A 20,491-nucleotide genomic window follows, 5' to 3' on the forward strand; every position below is an offset into this window, starting at 1 on the left:
ATGTAGTCTAATGAGCGAGAGTGGTCTTTCTTTATGGTAAGGAGAGGACAAGACGTCAATAACATGCTAATTCCGGAAACAGCAACAAGGATACCATTCCAGTAAAGAGTAGAAAAGACTTGTTTCCGGCTAGCATCTGCCAAAGTTGGTCCAGGAAGAAGGACAGCAATGATGATCATTTCTCAGAAAATGTTTTTATCTAGTCACAGATACAATTGTCCTGGGAAACGGAACCATGCAAAGATGCAGAGGCCAGGTGTCCTGCTGACCACCCTCTCTTTCCCTTATCCCAAATTTCTCCTTCTCTTCCCACCCCTACTTGTCAGCACTGTACCCCAAAGTATGGTTCAGATTCCAAGAATCTTTGGAACTCTAGAAGGGCATAAATAATTAGGACAGAGGAGTGAGAGGCAATACCCAGAGGCCTTGAATGTCACGCTGAGGACCTTGGCCAGTTATAAATTCTCTATTTCCCTGCTAATGAGGAGAGGCTGATATGGGTCATATGGAAGAAACTTCAGAAATCATGTGTGCAAAAATTTGGGAGTACTTTAAGAAAATCCTAGCAGATACTCTTTGGAGCACACATCCACCGATGTGAAGAGGTTTTCTACAGAAATAAACGTGATGGAGGCAGGCTATCTACAAGAGGTCAACAAAGAGAGTCAATCAGTTCATTTAATTTATTGAGATCTGAGTGAAAGAGAGTCATTTTATTAAAGTTTGGTCAACATGGGCTGTTTGATTTAGTTCTGAATGTTCAGTAAGTTGTCTTCTGTGCATAAGCCATCAATTTGACCATTTTCTCAGAGATTTGATCATCCTGGTCATCTTAAGGAAAACAATCAAGTAAATGTCAGGTAACAATCTGGACTGACTCTACAAAAGCCTCAAATGTAGAACTATGCTATGGTAGACCACACTTCACAGCAACCTTTGGCACTTGGGATGGAATTCGTTGTACCAATTAAGATGAGAAATTTTGGACGTTTGCAATTGATTTGTATTTATAAAATTATGACTGGTGCTAATTCTTTCCTCCCCTGCACTTGAAGAGGGCTTGAGCAACTTAGGGGTAATATTTACTTTGAGGCTGCACGTGGCCGGGGGGTGGGAGGGTGGTGAAAAGGAAGGAGGGAGCCAGTCCTCCTCTAAGTTCAAAGAGAAAGTTTAAGGTCCTTATGAGAATTAGGGAATATTGGGGACAGCCCCAAGATGCTGCCTCCGATGCTCACACATGGGAGCCAGATGTATTTCTTACAAGGTCTAAAAAATCAGTGTTGTCTCCACATAGTTGGTTAGAAGTGACCTCAAGTTATATATCCCTTCTGGGCCCCAGTTTTGTCATCTGTGAAAGGAGGGGGCCAGCTAAGTATGCTTACCTTCTGCCCAGGTATACATTACATCACCTGGTAGCTGTAAAACAGAGCTGCCCAGCCTGTACCCCAGACAAAGAATTCAGAAGTGATTCTGGATGCAGAATCCAGAAATGACTCGGGAACCTAAGCATCAGCATCTTGTAAAAGACTCACTGGTGATTCTCAGGTGCGGCCCCGCTGGTGACCACAGACCCAGATGATCTCTATGGTCTCGAGCAGCAATAACTTGCAGATTTTAGTGCTTTGACCAGTGTGTAGCTGAATATAGATGGCAATTATTCTTTCTAATTTGTAAGGGAATTCTAAAGGGTTAGTATAGAAATGTTTTAGAACTCAGGATGAACGAAGATGCTCTTTTAAATTATTTGGAGAACCTCAACTTAAACTTGGGCCATCTGGTGCATAGGTTCTTTACCACATGGGGGATGTTCACATAAATATGTTTCTTATGAGTCTGGGGAGTGGCATGGTCAGAAAAGCACACTCAGCTTTAAAAAGTTTTGGTAAGTGTGCCTGGGTGGCTTAGTCAGTTCAGCATTTGACTCGTGATATCAGCTCAGGTCATGATCTTATTGTTTGTGGGTTCAAGCCCCACGTTGGGCTCTATGCTAACAGCACGGAGCCTGGTTGGCATTCTCTCTCTCTCCCTTTCTCTCTGCCTCTCCCTGTTCGCACTCTCTGTCTCTCTCTCTCAAAATAAGTAAACTTAAAAAAAAAAAGGTTTGCTAATTCAATGGTAAACCAAGCAAACAGGGAAGCTTCAGGAAGAATTCTTTAGTCTACCCAATCATCTCTCCAGCCAACAAGCCTTATTGGATGCCCGCTTTTTACAAACGTACTGTGAAACTACTCTGTGGGTGAGCTCTCCAGAGCTCCTGCCAGAGAGATTTTACTGAGCAGAGTAAGCCGAGCTTTAGTGCCGGGGTAGCTTTTCTGCTGCTCTGATATTGTCATTGTTGTCCCAATGAAGGGAGCATGAGCCCGCCTTCTGTACCCACATGGGCACTTCTGCCTCTAGAGGGGCATGAGCAGTAGCAGCTAACATTCATGAAGCACTGACCGTGCCAGGTACCTGCTTTATATGCATCTGCTCATTTTATCCTTCCAGAAACTTGGGAAGCCAGCAGGCTCTGTGGTTAGTTTTATAGGTAAAAAACTAAGGCTCAGAGAGGTTAGTTCACCTAAAGCCACACAGTTAAGAACCAAGAGTTGGAATGTCAGCCAGGATGCCGCCACAAACTCCGTACTTGTATTAGTGCCCACATCCAGAATGGCCTCTAGAGTCCTCTGTCTTGTCTCCATCCCGGCCCTGCTTCTCTTTCTGGAGCCAGTTCAAGCCTTGTGTATGCCGTGCGGCATCCCCTGATTGCTCAGAGCCACACTATTTCCCACATGCCCCACGGTACTGGGCCCTCTCCCTTAGTGTACCGTCGGCCAGCCTCATGCCACAGGCTGGTTTTCCTGGAGGGTTTGGACTCAGCTTTGTGCTCCCCACCTCCCTGCACTGTGCCCAGCTCAGAGCTAGACCTTTGTGAAGACTCAGCAAATGCATTAGGATTGATGAAAAAGTGAATAGATTGATAAATATTCCAGGTTCCTGCTTCCAGAGAGAGAATCAACCATAACACCAAATACCCTTCCCGGGTGATTAATTTTGCACCTCCATTGAGCACTTATGCCCATATGAGAGCTCTCTAAGCATTCTCTGTAAGCATTCCAGCCTTTCATGCTTTTTAAATTTAAGAATTAATTTGAGCAAAAATCGATTCAAATAGATTTTTGACCTCCTGCCATGGCAGTGCCAAAACCAGACTTGTGTGGACTTTGCTGGTTTTGGGGATGACTTATCTTGTCTCCCCAGCTCTGGCCCACCTCATCCTGTGTTCCTATGCCCACCATGGAAAGAACAAGCAGACAGATTTCTCCTGATGGGATTTCCTCCTCTTGTCATTTCTGCCGTGCTCTTGCATGTATGCTAATGATGTGGGAGAATGGACATTATATGTGGAAGTTAGGAGACCAAGCTTTTTTCTCACTGAGATGTGTGGTGTGGGCAAAGTTCCTTCAACATCATTTTCTTCTCTGCAAAATACTGGATCTGTTTTAGATTGATTCTAAGGTTCCTCTCAGCTTCATATCTTTAATTCTAGCAGCACATAATTGCCTCTATCAACTCACATGCTGTTTGTTATTTTATCAAATGAGATAAAGTGTAAAAGCATGCCATGATATAGAATATGCATGAAAGGACATCATGATGCTGCTTATATGTGTAACACCTTATAGTGCGTGTCTGAATTCCCCAAAGTGCTGTAACAATAGCTGATGTGTATGGACTCTTTACTTTGTGCCAAGCACTGTGCTAAGCACTTTGGGTGTATTTACTAGTTTAATTCATAGAACAGCCCTACGAGGAAGGAACTAATGATCACATTTATTTTACAGATAGGGAAACTGAGTCTCAGAGAGGTTAAGTGAGTTGCCCAAGATCCTGTAGCTAGGAAGTGGTGAAGCCAGACTTTGGCCCCAGGTGGTCTGTGTCTAGAGGCTATGCCTCCAGCCCCTGGGCTCACTGCTTCTCCTATGGGACAGTGCGTCACACTTCCTGGAGACCTCCCTTGGGGCCTGAGCATGGTGTTGAGCACAGGACAACAGAGTCAGAAAATGACCTGGTGGAGACTGAGCTGAATGGAAAAAGGTACTGGTTGTAAACTGCCTCGCTTGAGAAACTTCCAGAACATGTGACCCGAGGCAGCTATGAGTAATGTCTGAAGACATTTAAGAACTGAGCAAGTACTTCAGGCAAGTGGTCAGTCTCCAGGGGAGATATAGGCTTGTCGCCTCTGTAGGTTTCTTGCAGCCTGAGGAGTCAGTGTTCCACCCAATTCCTAGAACTGTTGGCCGAAAGAGAGATGCTTACGATAAATCACAGCATGGGACTAAAGGTGACAGGAATCACGCATTTGGCCTGATGTTTATCTTGTGGGCCAGCCAGCCACACACGGCCAGTTACTACATGTGATCAGCGGTGTAGGGCTTTCCCCATAAGCTTCCTTTCCAATTACTCACAGCCCCTGTGAGAGGAGGGAGGAAATGAGGGCACATGGGGGAGGGGATCTCTCCCCAGAGTGCCATCACGGCAGGAAGCCAAGGGGTCTTACAGCTACTGGCTGTTTGCTGGCTGGACTAGAAAACCTGGAGGCCCACTTACCCATGGTCCAGACCCAGAGCCTGGTTAGTAGCACCCGCCAATCCTCCACCTCATTCACGACTGGTTTGCTCTCCCAATAAAGAAGAAAGAACTCACTCGGTGCACGCATCAATACCACTGATGTTCTACCGACTTTTCTAGCCCATCCCGTATACTCAAAGCATATCTATCTGTTCATTTATTCTTTCAACCAACATTTTTAGTGAACACTTACTGTGCACCAGCAGGGATGGGGTAGGGGTTGGGATATAGAGATGACTAGAGAATCTTTCTCTGCCTTCAGGGAGCAACCAGCCAGTGAGGGGAGTTGGCAAGGTCCAATGTAATAATGGTACAACGCGAGAAATGTGTGCAGGCAATAAAGGGAGTGAAGGAGGGCCACCAGGAGACATGGTGATGTTTGAGCTGGGTTGTGAAAATTGCATTAGATGGGAAAGGGCATTCTAGGAGGAGGGTTGCCTCCTGCAATAGGTGGAGACTCAGGAGGTTTAGGTATGGGTGACAGTGAGTTCCTTAAGACACTGGGAGTGGTATATGGGAGTGGGTATGGAAAGTCTGCACCAGTTAGACAGTGACAGGCTTGCAAAGCGAGTCTAGATCTTATTCTACTAGAGATGTGAGCCAAGAAATTTCATCCTAGTGGCAACGTGAAGATGAATTGTGGAGAGACAATGGAGAAGGCTGAGGGACAAGCTGGGTAATGATTGCCATGGTCCCCAACACCCACAATGAGGCATGACAAAGCGTAGCAGTGGCTCTGTGATTTTACCAGTTTGACAAAGCAGTAGGGCACACTAGGTGAGAGCCCGAGCTCTGAGTCAGACGTTCCTGGGTTTGCATCGCAGTTCTGCCCCTTTCCCTGTGCGAGTATGGGCCAGTTCCTCTACATCTCTGTCCCCCTGTGCCCCCATCAGTCAACATGGAATGGTCATAGCACCCACCTTAGAAAGATGCTTTGAGAATTAAGTATGCACAATGCTCGGCACACAGTGGGCGCTTTATCATGGTGACTTTTCTTACAATGAAAGGAATGAGAGGAGTGACAGATGACTGTCTTCATCAGCCAGGGGTGGTGCCATCACTATCCAGAAGAGACCATATTCAAGAGGAGGAGCAGGTTTAGGAGAAGGATGTAGAGAAGGGGAGAGGTATGGGTTGGGTATAGGTCTTGAGGGGACTGGTTCTTTATATCTAAAAAGGCCAACATGAGGCACATCACCTTGTGCCATTCCCCCTATAGTCACTTTCCTGCCACAGGACCTTTGTACTTGCTGTTTCCACTTATTCCAATAACTACTACTTGCAAAAAAAAAAAAAATCATCCCAAAACTTAATGGCTTAAATAGCATAGTCAATTTATTATTACATCTCACAGTTCTGGGTTGACTGGACCCACCTCTTGTTTAAAGTCTCTTATGTGGAGGCAGTCAGACCACGATGGAGCTGGAGACATCTCAAAGTTGTCCTCGCATCCTTGAGGGTAACTCCACACCCAGAATACAGAAATAAATAATATGTGTAAAAGAAACTCACATATGTTATTTCATTTGATTCTTAAATCCACACTGTGCAGCTGGTGCTACTGATATTTATTTCAGACGAGGTAAATCAAGCTCAGAAAGACCAACTGATTTTCTACCAGCTGGTGCGGACTTGAGAGTCAGATGAGGTGCTCTGAGTGTAAATGTCCTATTCTTTTCACTTAGATTCCTACCGCTTGCATCTGTAGGTATAAATGACTGGTATGGGGAAGGAAGAGTAGGAAGGCAAGGGGTTTCCCGCGGATGTGGAGGGTGTTAGGACAAGGCTGCCAGCTAAACTTGAATCGCAGACAAAGGAATGTCATTTTTATGTAGAAGTATGGCCCAAACATTGTGTGGCAACATACTGATACTAGAACATTATTCACTGTTTATCTGAAATTCAGTTTTAACTGATGTATGTGCTTCTATTTGCTAAATATGGCAACCTTACATTCGGAGTATGAAAAGATGCACAGTGCTGGAGACCAGGTATCTGAAAATAAACTTTATACCATTTAAAGCATCGTGTCAAGCTAAGTCGGCATCCTTGCCCCCAGTGGACATGTGTGAGAGGATGCATCCTATCCTGGGTGCAGGATAAGTTCCGGGAAGAGGAAGCTTGGAAGGAGGGAGAGAGAGGTTGAAGAATGCAGCCTGATGCCGTAATATAGATGAGCCTTGATGGCATTATGCTGAGTGAAACACCCCAAACACAACGAGCAAGTATGGTATGACTCCACCTATATGAAGTACCTAGAAGAGTCAAGTTCATGGAGACAGAAGTAGACCAGTGGTTACCAGGGGTCGGGGGCAGTGAGGGAGAAGAAGTTATTGTTTAGTGGGTGCAGAATTTCCATTTGAGAGGGTGCAGAGGACGATGAAAATCTGGGGACGGGTGCTGATGGCAGGTGCACCACCATGTGAATGCACTTCATGCAACTAAAACATGGAGTGAAAAACGGTTAAAACGGTACATTTTACGTTATGTCTGTTTTACCACAATTGAAGAAAGAGTTCGGCCTGAGATCCTGCTGTGTCCAGTAAAGAGCTCTGGAGGGCAACTGATACTACAGCATTGCTCACTATTTATCTGAAGTCCAATTGTAACTGGTGTACGTGCTTCTGTTTGCTAAATATGCAGTTCGCTCTCGCCAGGGTTGCTTGGGACATGAAAGGCGGAGACAAAGCTCCAGCTTCTTGCTGCTCAGCATCCAGGCTGCAGGGGCCAGGCGTTTGCTGCCACCCGCCAGGAGGAGGTTTACTTGACCTGATTAAGGTCGCACTGGACAGGGGCTCAGGGAGCCTCTAAAGTGGGCCTCATTCCTCTGCCTTAATGGGAGAGAAGAACACGACGTGCCGCTCTCTCCTCCCTCCATCCCTGCCGCAATGAGCTAATGTCCCAAAAGAGCCTGGAGCTCTTCTCAGAAGGATGCTCTATAAATACAGCATCGTTCTGCCACTGGGAACTCAGGGGCGAAGGACAAATCACCAGAGGGATCCTGATGGGGGAGGCTCCCTGGGGGACTTAAATTTAGCATGGGCAACTCAGCTCAGGTCACTGGCTGAGACAGCCCTGTGCTGTAGAACCATCAGGAGGGCACTGTTCATTCTTTGCAGTTTGGAGGCCTTCCTTGCCCTCAGTCACAGCCTAGGAGCATAATGGCTTTGTATGGAATTTTGGACAGAGGGTGTAAATTTTTATGGGCAACAGTTAGGACATCCCCCACCCTGGTACTTGCTGTAGGGTGCAAGCCTGCTAAAATCAGACCAGAGTAGCTGCCCAGACAGACCTTACAGGAAGACACAAGGCCAGGGAGGCAAGGGGTGAATAGAGACTGTCCTCAATCTGCCCTAGAGATGGGTCACCAGGGGAATCCGAGAGCTTTATCTTCACCCTCTCTTGTTAAATGAATGAACACAGTAGCTTTCTCTACCCTGTCACATAAAGCAGCACATTTCATAGCAAGTATTTTTTTAAACACTAAAAAAAGTGTTTATTTTTGAGAGAGAGAGCGTGAGTGGGGAGGAGCAGAGAGAGAGAGAGGGAGACAGAGGCTCCGAAGCAGGTTCTGCACTGACAGCACAGAGCCCAATGTGGGGCTTCGAACCCACAAACCATGAGAGCAGGACCTGAGCTGAAGTCAGACACTCAAACAGCTGAGCCACCCAGGAGCCCCATAGCAAGTATTTTATAACACAGTGTTTCCTATCTTAAAGCGAAATTCACGGTTAATATAAATTATGCACACCACTTTAAGAAAATCACTGGGATGCCTTGCTGCAGGAGAAATGAAAGTAACTTAAAACACTTGGTATTTCAACCTTTAAATGGTTAAGCACAACAACGTGAAAAATCCAAACAAAGAATTCAGTTCCATATCTGCTTGTAATGGATAAATGTGGATTTCACTGTGACAGAAAATGTTCTATTAAAAATGAATGTTGGAGCACCTGGGTGGCTTAGTCTGTTAAGCGTCCAGCTTCAGCTCAGGTCACGATCTCACAGTTCCGGGGGTCAAGCCCCTCATCAGGCTCTGTGCTGACAGCACAGAGCCTGCTTCAGATCCTCTGACCCCTCTCTCTCTGCTCCTCTCTTGCTCGTTCTCTCTCTCTCTCTCTCAAAATAAACTTAAAAAGAATTATATGCCTTTTTGACCTCTGAAGTAAGGGTTAAATAAGTATATCTGTGGGGGGAGAGAGAGAGAGAACACTGTGAATGTGGGAGCCACAAACACAGCTGTACCGATAACTCAGTACCACTGACAGCACCATTATGAGATGGTTTTCCAAAATGGTGACCTGCTCGTGGAAAGTTCCAAACAAAATGAAGTGTGGTCCTCTGTGGCCTTACACCCTTGCCAGGGAGTTCAGTGGTTATGAAGCAGATGGGAAAACACTTCTTGCTTTATGTAAAATAGAGTTTGATTCTAGGCCCAGATTTATGAACAGCTGTTTCATTAAATGACATTTTTTTGAAGTGCATTTATTTATTTTGAGAATGGGGGAGGGGCAGAGAGAGGGAGAGAGAGAGAGAGAGAGAATCCCAAGCAGGTCTCTGTTGTCAGTGCAGAGCCTGACATGGGGCTTGAACTCACGGAATGTGAGATCATGACCTGAGCTGAAACCAAACATCAGACACCCAACTAACTGAGCCACCTGGGTGCCCCACTTACATGACATTTTAAAGTTGAGCAGAGCATGATGAGGGGACCGTCCTGCATGTTGCAGATGTGTCTAACCTGTGGCCTCTGCCCACGAAGGTTGGGAGTGTCCCCAATCATCGTGACAAGGAAACACCCTCCCAGGTTGTCTAGGCGCTCTCACTGATAACCACTGACATTACAGGTCTGAAGGTGGCTGGCATTTAACAGAAATATTTCTTCCCTCCCTCCCTTCCTTTGTCTCTCCGCAGGATTCTAAGAAGTGGGGGCAGCGGTGCAGGAAAGGAGACCCAGACCTGTCTTGCCTGTGGAATGGCTGAGGAGAAGTAGATGATGCAGCCGAAAAGGACCCTGGCACATAGGTCTCACAGATGTCACCAAGAGCCTGTGACCAGCGAGGAAGAACTGGTGCAAGGACCTTATGTGGTCCTTAGTGAGCTTCATAACATTCCTTCCAGCACCTCATCTCACGTGAATCTACCCACTGACTGCACGGTGGGCAGTGCAGGCTTATCGATGGAATTTAAGGGATGAGGAAGCTGAGACACGGAGTGCTTAAGTGACACAGGCCCCCGAGCTTATCCTCCATTTTAGCCATGTGCTTGTTTCCTTGCCAGCCCTCCCCACAACATGGAATATGGTTGTGGTGGTGACTTAACGGACAGTCTAGTCTCCACTGAGATGAGAGCTCCCAATCGGCAGGAGCCCACTGTCTCCAGCTTACTGATCTCCACAAATGCCAGCATGGAGAGGTGGGGAACACTTTTGCACTGATGGTGGGAATGCAGACTGGTGCAGCCACTCTGGAGAACAGTATGGAAATTCCTCAAAAAATTAAAAATAGAACTACCCTATGACCCAGCAATTGCACTACTAGGTATTTATCCAAGGGACACAGGTATGCTGTTTTGAAGGGGCACATGCACCCCAGTTTTTATAGCAGCACTATCAATAGTAGCCAAAGTACGGGAAGAGCTAAATGTCCATCGACCGATGAATGGATAAAGAAGGTGTGTTATATACATACGATGGGATATTACTCAGCCATCAAAAAGAATGAAATCTTGCCATCTGCAACAACGCGATGGAGCTAGAGTGTATTATACGAAGTGAAATAAGTCAGTTAGAGAAAGACAAAGATCATGATTTCACTCGTATGTGGCATTTAAGAAACAAAACCGATGAACATAGGGGAAGGGAAGGAAAAATAAGATAAAAACAGAGAGGGAGGCAAACCATAAGAGACTCTTAGCTATAGAGAACAAACTGAGGGTTGTTGGAGGAGAGGTGGGCGGGGGATGGGCTAAATGTGTGTGATGGGTATTAAGGAGGTCACTTGTTGGGATGAGCACTGGGTGTTGTATGTAAGTGATGAATCACTAAATTCTACTGAAATCATTATTACACTACATGCATTTAGCGTTAACTAAGTTAACACTTGGATTTAAAGTGGTTAACTTGGAAGTTAACTAACTTGGATTTAAATAAAATTAAAAAAAAAATAAAGCTATGGGGCACCTGGGTGGCTCAGTCAGTTAAGCGTTCAACTTTGGCTTAGGTTGATCTTGTGGTCAGTGAGTTCAAGCCCCATGTCGGGCTCTGTGCTGACAGCTCAGAGCCTGGAGTCTGCTTCAGACTCTGTGTCTCCATCTCTCTATGTGCCCCTCCCCCACTAGTGCTCTGTCTCTCTGTCTGTCAAAAACAAACATTTAAAAAATTAAAAAAATAAAGTTAGTAGGTTTTAAATAAATATTTGTTTAATAAATGAACTAGTAGTTTTCTTGCTTCCAATCTTTTATCCTTGTCCCAGAAGTGTCCTCTTAAAACAGGATCTCATCACACCACTTCACTGCAAAAGCCTGCAGTGGTGCACCACTGTCTACAATTTTGAGCTCCTTGGCTTGGCATCCAAGATCTGGTGGCAACTTACATTCCCCTCCACACCCACCCTCTAAAGCACCCTAACTACTTGCCTGTAGCAGCTAACACTTATTGAACCCCCACAGAGGCTGAGCACTGTACAAAGCACTATAGGTATATCATTCTATTTAATCTTGACAAGGACATAGGAGATTGGCACTGGTATTATCCCCATTACCATGGAGGAGGAGACTGAGGCTTAAATAGCTCACCTAAGATCATGGAGCTCTCAAATGGCACAGGTGAGATTTGACCCCCCACCTGTCTGCCACCCAAGTCCATACTCAGCTGAACTTAGCTTGTTCAGTTGTCTTATCTTGACAGAGGCCTGTGCTCAGAGGCCTCTTAGTTTAGAGTATCCCTTCCTCTTCTCCATGTGCCTTTCATCATTGCAGCCCCAGCCTCAGTGGCCCTTTCCGTCACTCTGGTGAGTCACTTCCACCTGGTCACTTCTGCCTCTGCAACTTCACGTGTATTCTGACTTAAAGCAGCAGTAGCTGGGCAGGTGACTGTCCTCCACTCAGGACTGTGAGCTCTTTCTAGGCAAAACTATGATCTATTCATTTCTAAAATTAGCATCAGAGTCCCAACTCACAACTGGCATTCAGTGTCTCACTCTTGAACATCTAGGGATGAAATCTAGTGACGAAGTAATCATTATGAAGGAAATAACCACAAGGGGGCGGTACCAAAGAGTCTGAATAAGGCGTGCCCTGATTTTCTTCTGGGAGGTAGGTGTTCTGTGTAAGAGACCCTGAGGGACAAGGGAACCAAAGTATAAACTAATTGAAATGTGCTTAGCCGAAAAAGTAAACAACAATGTGAAGGGTCAGAGGAAAATCAGAAAAAGCCAGAAAAAGAACAAATTTTTGGAAGCTTTAAGTTTTCAAGTTTTTTTGACAATTTGGAAAACATGAAGACATGGCTTTTTCTGCTGAGTATTTTTTTTGTTCTTCTTTATAAAATGAGTATTTTTGCTGTTCTTCTTTATAAATAGTTACATCTTTAGTTTACCAAACAAAATTTTATTAACAAATCAAGAAACACATAATACATTCTATAATGGGAAACATACATTTAGATCTATAAAGAGGGCAAAAAGCATAATTAATGTTATTTTCTATTATTCTATTCCAAATTTTGCTACCTCTCTCCCTCCACCCTCCTAATTGTTGTCTATGGGTTTAAAATATGGGTTGCTTATTTTTTTAAATTTATTTGTAATTTTTGTTTTGCTGGTTGTTCTCAATTAAAAATGAATAGAAGACCATACAAATTTTGAGATATGTTATTTTCCCAACTGTGGGATGTCAGAGGGAACCCACAGCTCACCATGGAGAAGGATGAGGCAGAGTTGGATAAAGAAGAATGGAGAAGGGCCAAAGAATATTGGGGGGCCGTAGCTCAAGTATTGGTGGAATTTACCCATATCAAGGGCCAGAAAATGAGGTTTTGAGAAGTGGGTTTTTAGGAGGAGACTTTTTAGGAGGGCCTGAGAAAGTTGATGAGATCCCATAGAAGGCTGGATATGTGTCGCCAAAGTTGAGGGACATAATGGATGCTGTGTGATTCTGCCTGGAAAATCTCCAAGGAAGGAGAAAGGAGGGTTCAATGCTGCTTCTGTGGTAAGGGTGAAGGGCAGGTTGCTGCCACTCTGGAGTTTACAGGGGCCAGGGCTGTTTGTGTATTTCCCAGGGACTTGGTGTGGGTTATGTATGGCAGGGGGGATGACTTACAACTTATTTAATATAGCCACCTATAGAGGTAATGGGCTATGACAGAAAGAAGCTGCAGGTGGACTGCTGGCCTTTAAGGGGATAGAACAGGAGTAGGCAAATTCCCCACTCCTCCTCCAGAAGATGAATTCACTGGGTCTTAAATGTTATATGCAAGAGTTCTCCCGAGATGGACAGTCTCTGAAAAATTGAAAGCAGCCCCTAATGAGAGAAAGAGATAGGGGTAGGGAGAGAATGATATTGAGGAAGAGGGGGAAAGAGAGACACACAGAGAGAGAGTTTTAGGCATTTACCAGGCCCAGAGAACACAAAGCCTGGTGAGAACTTTGCTGCTCACCTTACCACTCTTTCTGGCCTCCGTTCTGCACCCCAAAAGGGTTAGGAAAAACTGCTAACCAGTCTGTGAGGAGGTACCCAAGGAAGTGAGAAGAAACTGGGTGGAACATACCTTCCTGCATATATCCAACAGCCCTGGCTGGGTTACGGGGAAGAAGTCTTACCTTTGAATGAAGACCGAAGTGCAGATTATTTTGGTGTTATACGTTCTGAATTGTGACTGTGTTTTGCAACTTGAATGGGGAAAAAAAAAACTTGAAAAAATTGCTTTTGAAATGCATATGGCTTGAAACACATATGGCTTTGTGTTAGTTATGAGTGGCCAGAAAAGCCTGTGAGTACCTGAGTTTTCCTCCAGGGACACTAGCTCCATGGAGCAAACTGAAAGGGCCAGGAAGAGACAGAAATAGAACTGTTCTGCAATAGCGTCCAGTCATGCTCATGCCCCACATAGTACCTTGATTTTACACATGAAATACTGAAGAGGAATATAACAAAATCTTAAGAGCAGTATTCTTTGGGCTGTGAGATGATGAGTCATGAGGTGGTTTTTCAATTTCCTGAGTTGTCTACATTTTCTACCATGAACATGTTTTAATTGTATAACCTTAAAAAGGTGAAAATAAACTGTGCTTTTTGGTGGGGGGAAAGAAGAAATTAATATTACATAGGTAACAAAAATTTATGACTAAAGTTCTGAAGAAAAACCCTGCGTGGCTGTCATGGGGCCTGGAGGTAGAGCCCAGTCCAGGTGTGAGAGGGTGCAGGACGATGGTGAGAAAGAGTAAGGGCCTGTTGAGCTTCCTCCCCTTGATCCTAGTCACCTGCCTTTCATGCCACTCTGCTGACCCAGGAATGCCGACTTGACACCCCAGTGTAATGCTTCTCAGTGTCTATCTGCCAACCCTACTCTCTGGACCAGTAGTGAAAACCCACTGCCCTGATCACATTCTTACAAGGACCTCCTGGAGACTGGGTCTGGGTGTAAGGGTTGATAATGGCATCGAAAGCTTCTCTTCCAGCCTTTCCTTCCTAACCCGGGTCTTTGATGAGGGTTAATTTAAGTATATCGGGAAAAATGAGAGGTGTGCTCTACTTTAGAGCAGGTTTCTCAACCTCAGCACTATTGATATTTGGGACCGGATCATTCTTTGTGTTAGGAGGCTGTTCTGTACATTGCCTGATGTTAGATAGCATCCCTGACCACTATCCATGAGAGATCAGTAGTGCTACACATTCCACACCCACGAGTTGTGATGATCTGAAGACAATGTCTCCAGATATTGCCAAGCGTACCCTACATGTCCTCCCTACATGTCAAAATCATCCCCAGCTGAAAACCATTACCTTAGAGGTAACTTCCTATTTCACCTACTCAAAAGAATAGGGCCCCCAGATGAGGCCTACTTGTGATTATAGCAGACCACTTGGGGGTCTGGTAAATGGACTGACTGACAATTTCCTTCCTGGAATGTTGTTAGCATGACATCATGTCTGAGGTCAGACTTCCCCAGATGGCAGTGGGGCACTGTTATGGACTGAATTCATATGTTGGAGCCCTAACCCCCAATGTGCCTGTAATTGGAGATAGAGTCTTTACGGAAGTGATTCAAATTAAATGAGGTCATAAGGGCAGACCCGAATCCTATAGGAGGGGTATCCTTATAAAGAGAAGGAGAGACACCAGAGAGATCTCTCTCTCCATGTCCATGCACAGAGGAAAGGCCACATGAGGACACAAAAAGAAGGTGGCTGTCTACCCCTGTGGTCCCTTGGAACTGCAAGTAACTTTGTCTCATGAAGACATATATTGGCCTGTTGGATGGAGAACGCCCCACCAAAACCAGATGGGAGGGGTCTAATGTTCCTTATAGAAATACGTAATGATTAAGCATTGATATTTATAATAAACACTACAACTGGCCAGTCAACTGACCCTTCAGCCTTCCAAAGGGCCACAGTGAATACGCTCCCTTCTCTCTTTCAGGGCAGCTTCAGAAGGAATGCTCAAAGAATGGAATATTTTGGTTGGCTGATTTTTAAAACCGAACATTAAACTTTTGGGGGGATTCTCCAAAGTTTTCTGTTGAAAATTTTTAAAAACATGCGTTTATTTTTTGATAAATACATTTGTCAACTGAAGATTTTTCAGATCTTGAACTTTTCACTCTGAGCATCATTTCCTGTTGTATGATGCTGTAGGAGAATATGGTATAGAAGTTTTGACTGGGTGTGGAAATACCAGAATGTCTCTGAGATATTGTTTTCACAACAAATGTTCAACATCTGGTATTAGCTTTTCTTGGCATTTTGGCACTTTTTCTTAAAGCCAGAGGAAAGGAGTGGAAGCAGCCACCCTGGCCAAGCATTATTTGTGAAAGGAGGTTGTAGCATCCCTTTGCCTATGTTCAGAACCATTGCACTGGGCCTCAAGGCCTTGATGATGGACAGAAATACCAGCAGAGGAGCTTCTTGGTTGGCCCATCTAGGGATGAGAGTGCTCATCAGACGAAGAATATGAAATCTCTTGAGATTCACCTCAGAAAATGGTGGGGCCTGCTTCCTATGTTTTAGAATAATCAAGTTCAGCTTATGAAGAGCTCCCTTTGGTCAGGAATGCTGTGTGAAATGACCAGCCTTTTTTCTACCCACTGTCACCACTCTATTCTGCCATCATCTCCTTAGCCCAGAGCACTCCAAAAGCCTCCAGTGATCCTCCCCATAGAGGGCTCACCTCCTCCATGCCACTCTATACCTGATAGTTCCAGCCATCTTTCTAAAATCCCTGTCTGGTCCTGTTACTTCTTAAACTCTCCAAGGATGGACCTTACATCGTTTTTAGATGAAAATTCAAGCTCCTTCAGTGACAGAAGCCAAACACAAGAAACCACATATTGTGTGATTTCTTTACAAGAAATACCCAGAAAAGGCAAAACTATGGAAACAGAAAGTAGATTAATGGTTGCCTGTGGTGGACATGGTGAAGTGGAGATTAAGGGTACATGTGCACAAAGAATCTAATTGGAGTAAAGAAAATGTTCTAAAACTCACGTATGGTGATGGTTGCACAACTTGGTAACTTTACTTAAGAATCATTGAGTTGTACATTTGAAAAGGGTGAATTATATATGAAAACTTAAAAAATATTCAAGCGCCTTACTATACTTACCAGATAGATGCTCGATGATACATTTCCTAATGGCCTGGTTTGAGACCCCATCTCACCCCTGCCCTCCCTCTGCACACCTGCCTTACTGGCCCTAGTTTAGGTCCTCCAAGGTGCCACGTTCTTCCCCTGGAATCTCACCTGGACCTTTGAACACCTGCTGTAACTTTCCTACCCTGCCTGCTGACCCCCACCCACCTGCCCCAAATCTGGCTGATACCCTTCAGAGCCTACCTGTCTCTGGGATGGATTCCGTTTTCCACCCAGATGAGCTCAGCATCCTGTTCTGTGCCCCCATAGTTCACCTGGGCTTTGTTTCTCATGCCACTCATCACACTTTTCTGTGATTATTTGTTTAATGTCTGTCTTCTTTGCCAATATATAAGCCCACATATAATTGGTCACAATGATATTTCAAGGCACATAGTAGGATCTTAGAAATATCAATTGTGTGGATAAATACAGGAACAAGTTGTAGAGGCCACAGTACCAGGCAGCTCTTCCAAGAGTACAGAGATTTATTCAGAACCCAACATTACTCAACCAAAGGCACATTTTATTCTCTTCCAGAGACTACACAAAGAATAGAAGAGGAACCTGGGTAGGGCTGGCATGATAGCGGCGTGGTCAGGAGATCACAGGTGTGATGATGAAGAGGCGTGGGAAGGGGTAAGTGGGATGTGAGAGAATAAGCTTGTGAGTCATAGGTTCTCATCTGGCTATGTGATCCTGGGTGAGAAACTTAAACTCCCTCTTCTTCTTCTTTTAACCTATGAAAAGATTTTTCATAATTTATAGAGTATCTCTTAATTCAAATATTCTGTAATTCTAGTCATTCTACTAGACTAGGGCTTCTCAATGTCAGAATTGCCTGGGGTGTGTGTTACAAAGGTAGACTCCTGAGCTCCACCCAGGCCTCTGGATCAGTATCTCTGCAAGTGTGGCCAGGGAATCTACATTTTAACATACTCTTGGGTGTTTTTTTTTTAAATGCAAGTTTGTGAGAGGGTGGGAATTGGGTCTACCTCATTCACTCACATTTCCCAAAACTCAACCCAATGCAGCACAGAGATAGGGTGCTCAGTAAGTATTTTCTTGATGGGTGAATAAGTGAATGAGTAAATGGTACAGTAACAGAAATGTGGATATCTTGCTTTGACCAAGGCAGAAGAGGAAGAGGGCTGCTGCCTCACTATGGTCTATGATAGCTTCCTTCCCCTTCGGAGCTGAATTCCACACTTTTAAAATATGGTGGTGGGACTGAGTGACTCACGTGATTTCTCCCTGCCTTAATAATCCATAGCACCATGAACCAATAATATTGACAGCACCATGAATCTATGCTTTCTGTTTCCCTTCGCCTTCCTCCTTGAGAGAAAAAGAATCAAGGTGAAAATCAACCACAACCTGGAGATTTGTTGTGAGTTTTAATAGGAGGGGTGGAGTCAAACAGTTTAGAGGAACGTATAAAAAGACCTTTTACTTTTTGCTGGAACATGATATGGTTTGTGCATAGCACATACATATTAAAAAATAGAAGCATCACATTATACACGCACATGACTGAACAAATTCTGAGGGTTTTCTATTCACTTTACCCAAACTTAAGGACAGCTCTGCATTGGGACCCAGCCTGAGGTACTTAATTGATTTATAGAAAGGAGAAACCATATGAGGACACAGCTGTCTGAATGCTGGAATCTCAGTAGTTCAATGAGGTATACAAGCGTGGTTCTGTGTTGGCTCTCAGCACAATAGACTAGATTCAGGATCTGCTTTGGGCAAAATCACTCCCTCCTCCCATTCTGGGAAGAGGAAACACCAACTCAGATATAAGCTCAGAGTGGATTATTTCTATCTACTCTTCTGGCCTTGTTCCAAACATTCTGGGAGGTAGCAGAATGAGTGGCCATTTCTGGCCAGGAGGAGGGGGGGTGCAGATTTGAGGGACCCACTTCATAGACATGAAAGTGGCAAGCAGCAGAGAATCCCTCCTCAGCGACATCTGAACTGGAGCCTTTGGGGACAGAAAGATGTAGGAGCTTTCCAGCTTCTGTGCACATGAAAAGCAGCAGGAGGGGATAGATGGGAGAGAGAATACCCCCGTGTCTTAGGGCCAGCAATCACCCTTGGTAGATATGTTTTCACCAGTGACTGTGGCACAAAACAGGCAAGGGTAGTGCATATACAAAGTTAGGAGGAAGGATGGGGCACCTGGGTGGCTCAGTTGGTTAAGTGTCCGACTTCAGCTCAGGTCATGATCTCATAGTTCGTGGGTTCGAGCTCCGTGTCAGGCTCTGTGCTGACAGCTTGGAGGCTGGAGTCTGCTTCAGATTCTGTGTCTCCCTCTCTCTCTGCCCCTCCCCCTTTTGCACTCTGTCTCTGTCTCTCTCTCAAAAATAAATAATAAAAACATAAAAAAAAAAACAAAGTTGGGAGGAAGGAAAACTACAACTTGTGGACTCTCATACGTCCTTCTCTCCTAGGATTGCACAGAGTGATAACTTGGAGGCACTGAGGTCTAGGACAAGAAAGGGGCCCAGCACCATCATGAGAAAAATTCCAAGCTTCCCAGCAGAGGATTAGGTTGGGAGAGACTTTCAGGCCTGGGTTATTGGCCTGGGAAGATCCTATGTCTAGAAAGGAGAGAGGTTCATAGCCTAGATCAGATGATAAGAGAAAATATTCTCTTTCCTAAGCCACAGAATGGCCCTCACCAGGGGCTTGGAGTGCGTGTGCTGGACGTGTTGTGGGACATGGCGGCAGAGGTATTAGGCTGTGAAGGGTAATGGTAGGGTATTAATTACAAAATTATATGCTTCTTTCCAAAGGAGGTTCAAAAACGCATGGCAAGTGGGAAGGGAAGTGTTGTTAGAAGGCAGTGAGTGATGAAGTGAATATAATCAACAGCTTCAATGAGGCAGTTGGTTTCTGGTTTCCTCTGAGGTCCATCCATTGCTCTGAGGAAGGTGCAGATTCTACAAGGGGCCTGGAGCTCCCCTATTGGTTCTGACCTCACCTTCCCCAGCTGAGAAGTTCATCTTCAAGGGTGTGCACATATGTTGCTCTCATTTTTATCATTTGTTCTTGAAAAAGGAATAAGGCAGCATCTGGGCTCTTGGAGGCCCAAGTTTGCATGGAGCTGCCAGAGAAGGTTCAAGATAAGAGGGAAGCCAGTGACTACCAAACTCTGTAAACCAGGGTCACAGCTAAGGATCTGGGGGAGAAAGGACCCAAACTGTTTGTAATACATGGCAGCAGGAAGGTGCCATGCTGCCTTTTGGATCCAACAGGGCTGAGAGCTGAGTCCAGGAATCCTTAGATGTGATGATCAGACAGGAGACAACTCTGCATGCCTATGCACAGACACAGTAGCAGGCAAGAAGGGACTGAACTTGCTGGTCTTCCTTTGTTCCTGCCCCTTAACCCACTTCTGTGGATGGACAGTGACTTGTCCTAAGCCACTTACAGGTCAAAGAGAAAGCTCTTGGGAGAGACCTCCTCTAGCAGGAGGAGTTTTAACCAGTCAACGATGCATCCCCCATCCAGGAATATATTCAGAATGTTCAGCAACTGGTGCAACGTAGGCTTTGGTACTGGTTTGAACAGATGCCTGGCTGCTAGTAACCAGTTCCTGTCCAGCAAATGGTGTGCTGGTGCCTCCATGTAGTGACTGAATAGCAAGGCAGCCTGGTCCTAGGCATGTCATAGCATCTCCTTCTCACTCTTAGCATGAAAAATGGGAGTGGACATTTGGGGGAACTCCTTGTCAGTATTTTGGCTCTTTTAGGAGCCTCTAGAGAGATGCAGGAAAGGTCTAGCAATCTGAGGCCTCTCTTTAGAAGTGTGTCCCCTCTCACGCCAAATTGGCTCAGAGATTTAGGAAGAAAGGAGCTAACGCTTTGGGACCTAAAACTTTTCTCCTCACCAGATCATTGTCCGTCCATCCACCCAGCCTTCCTGCACTGCCAGCACATCCCATCAGAAACTGATACGTGCCTTAGGTCCTGAGTGCAACTCAGGTCTGATGTACCCTGTCAAAGAGGCCAGTCAATTACT

The sequence above is a fragment of the Lynx rufus genome, unplaced genomic scaffold, assembly GCF_022079265.1.
Source record: "Lynx rufus isolate CCGP_SWC_20201006 ecotype Redwood Valley unplaced genomic scaffold, mLynRuf1.p SCAF_7, whole genome shotgun sequence".
Taxonomy (NCBI): domain Eukaryota; kingdom Metazoa; phylum Chordata; class Mammalia; order Carnivora; family Felidae; genus Lynx; species Lynx rufus.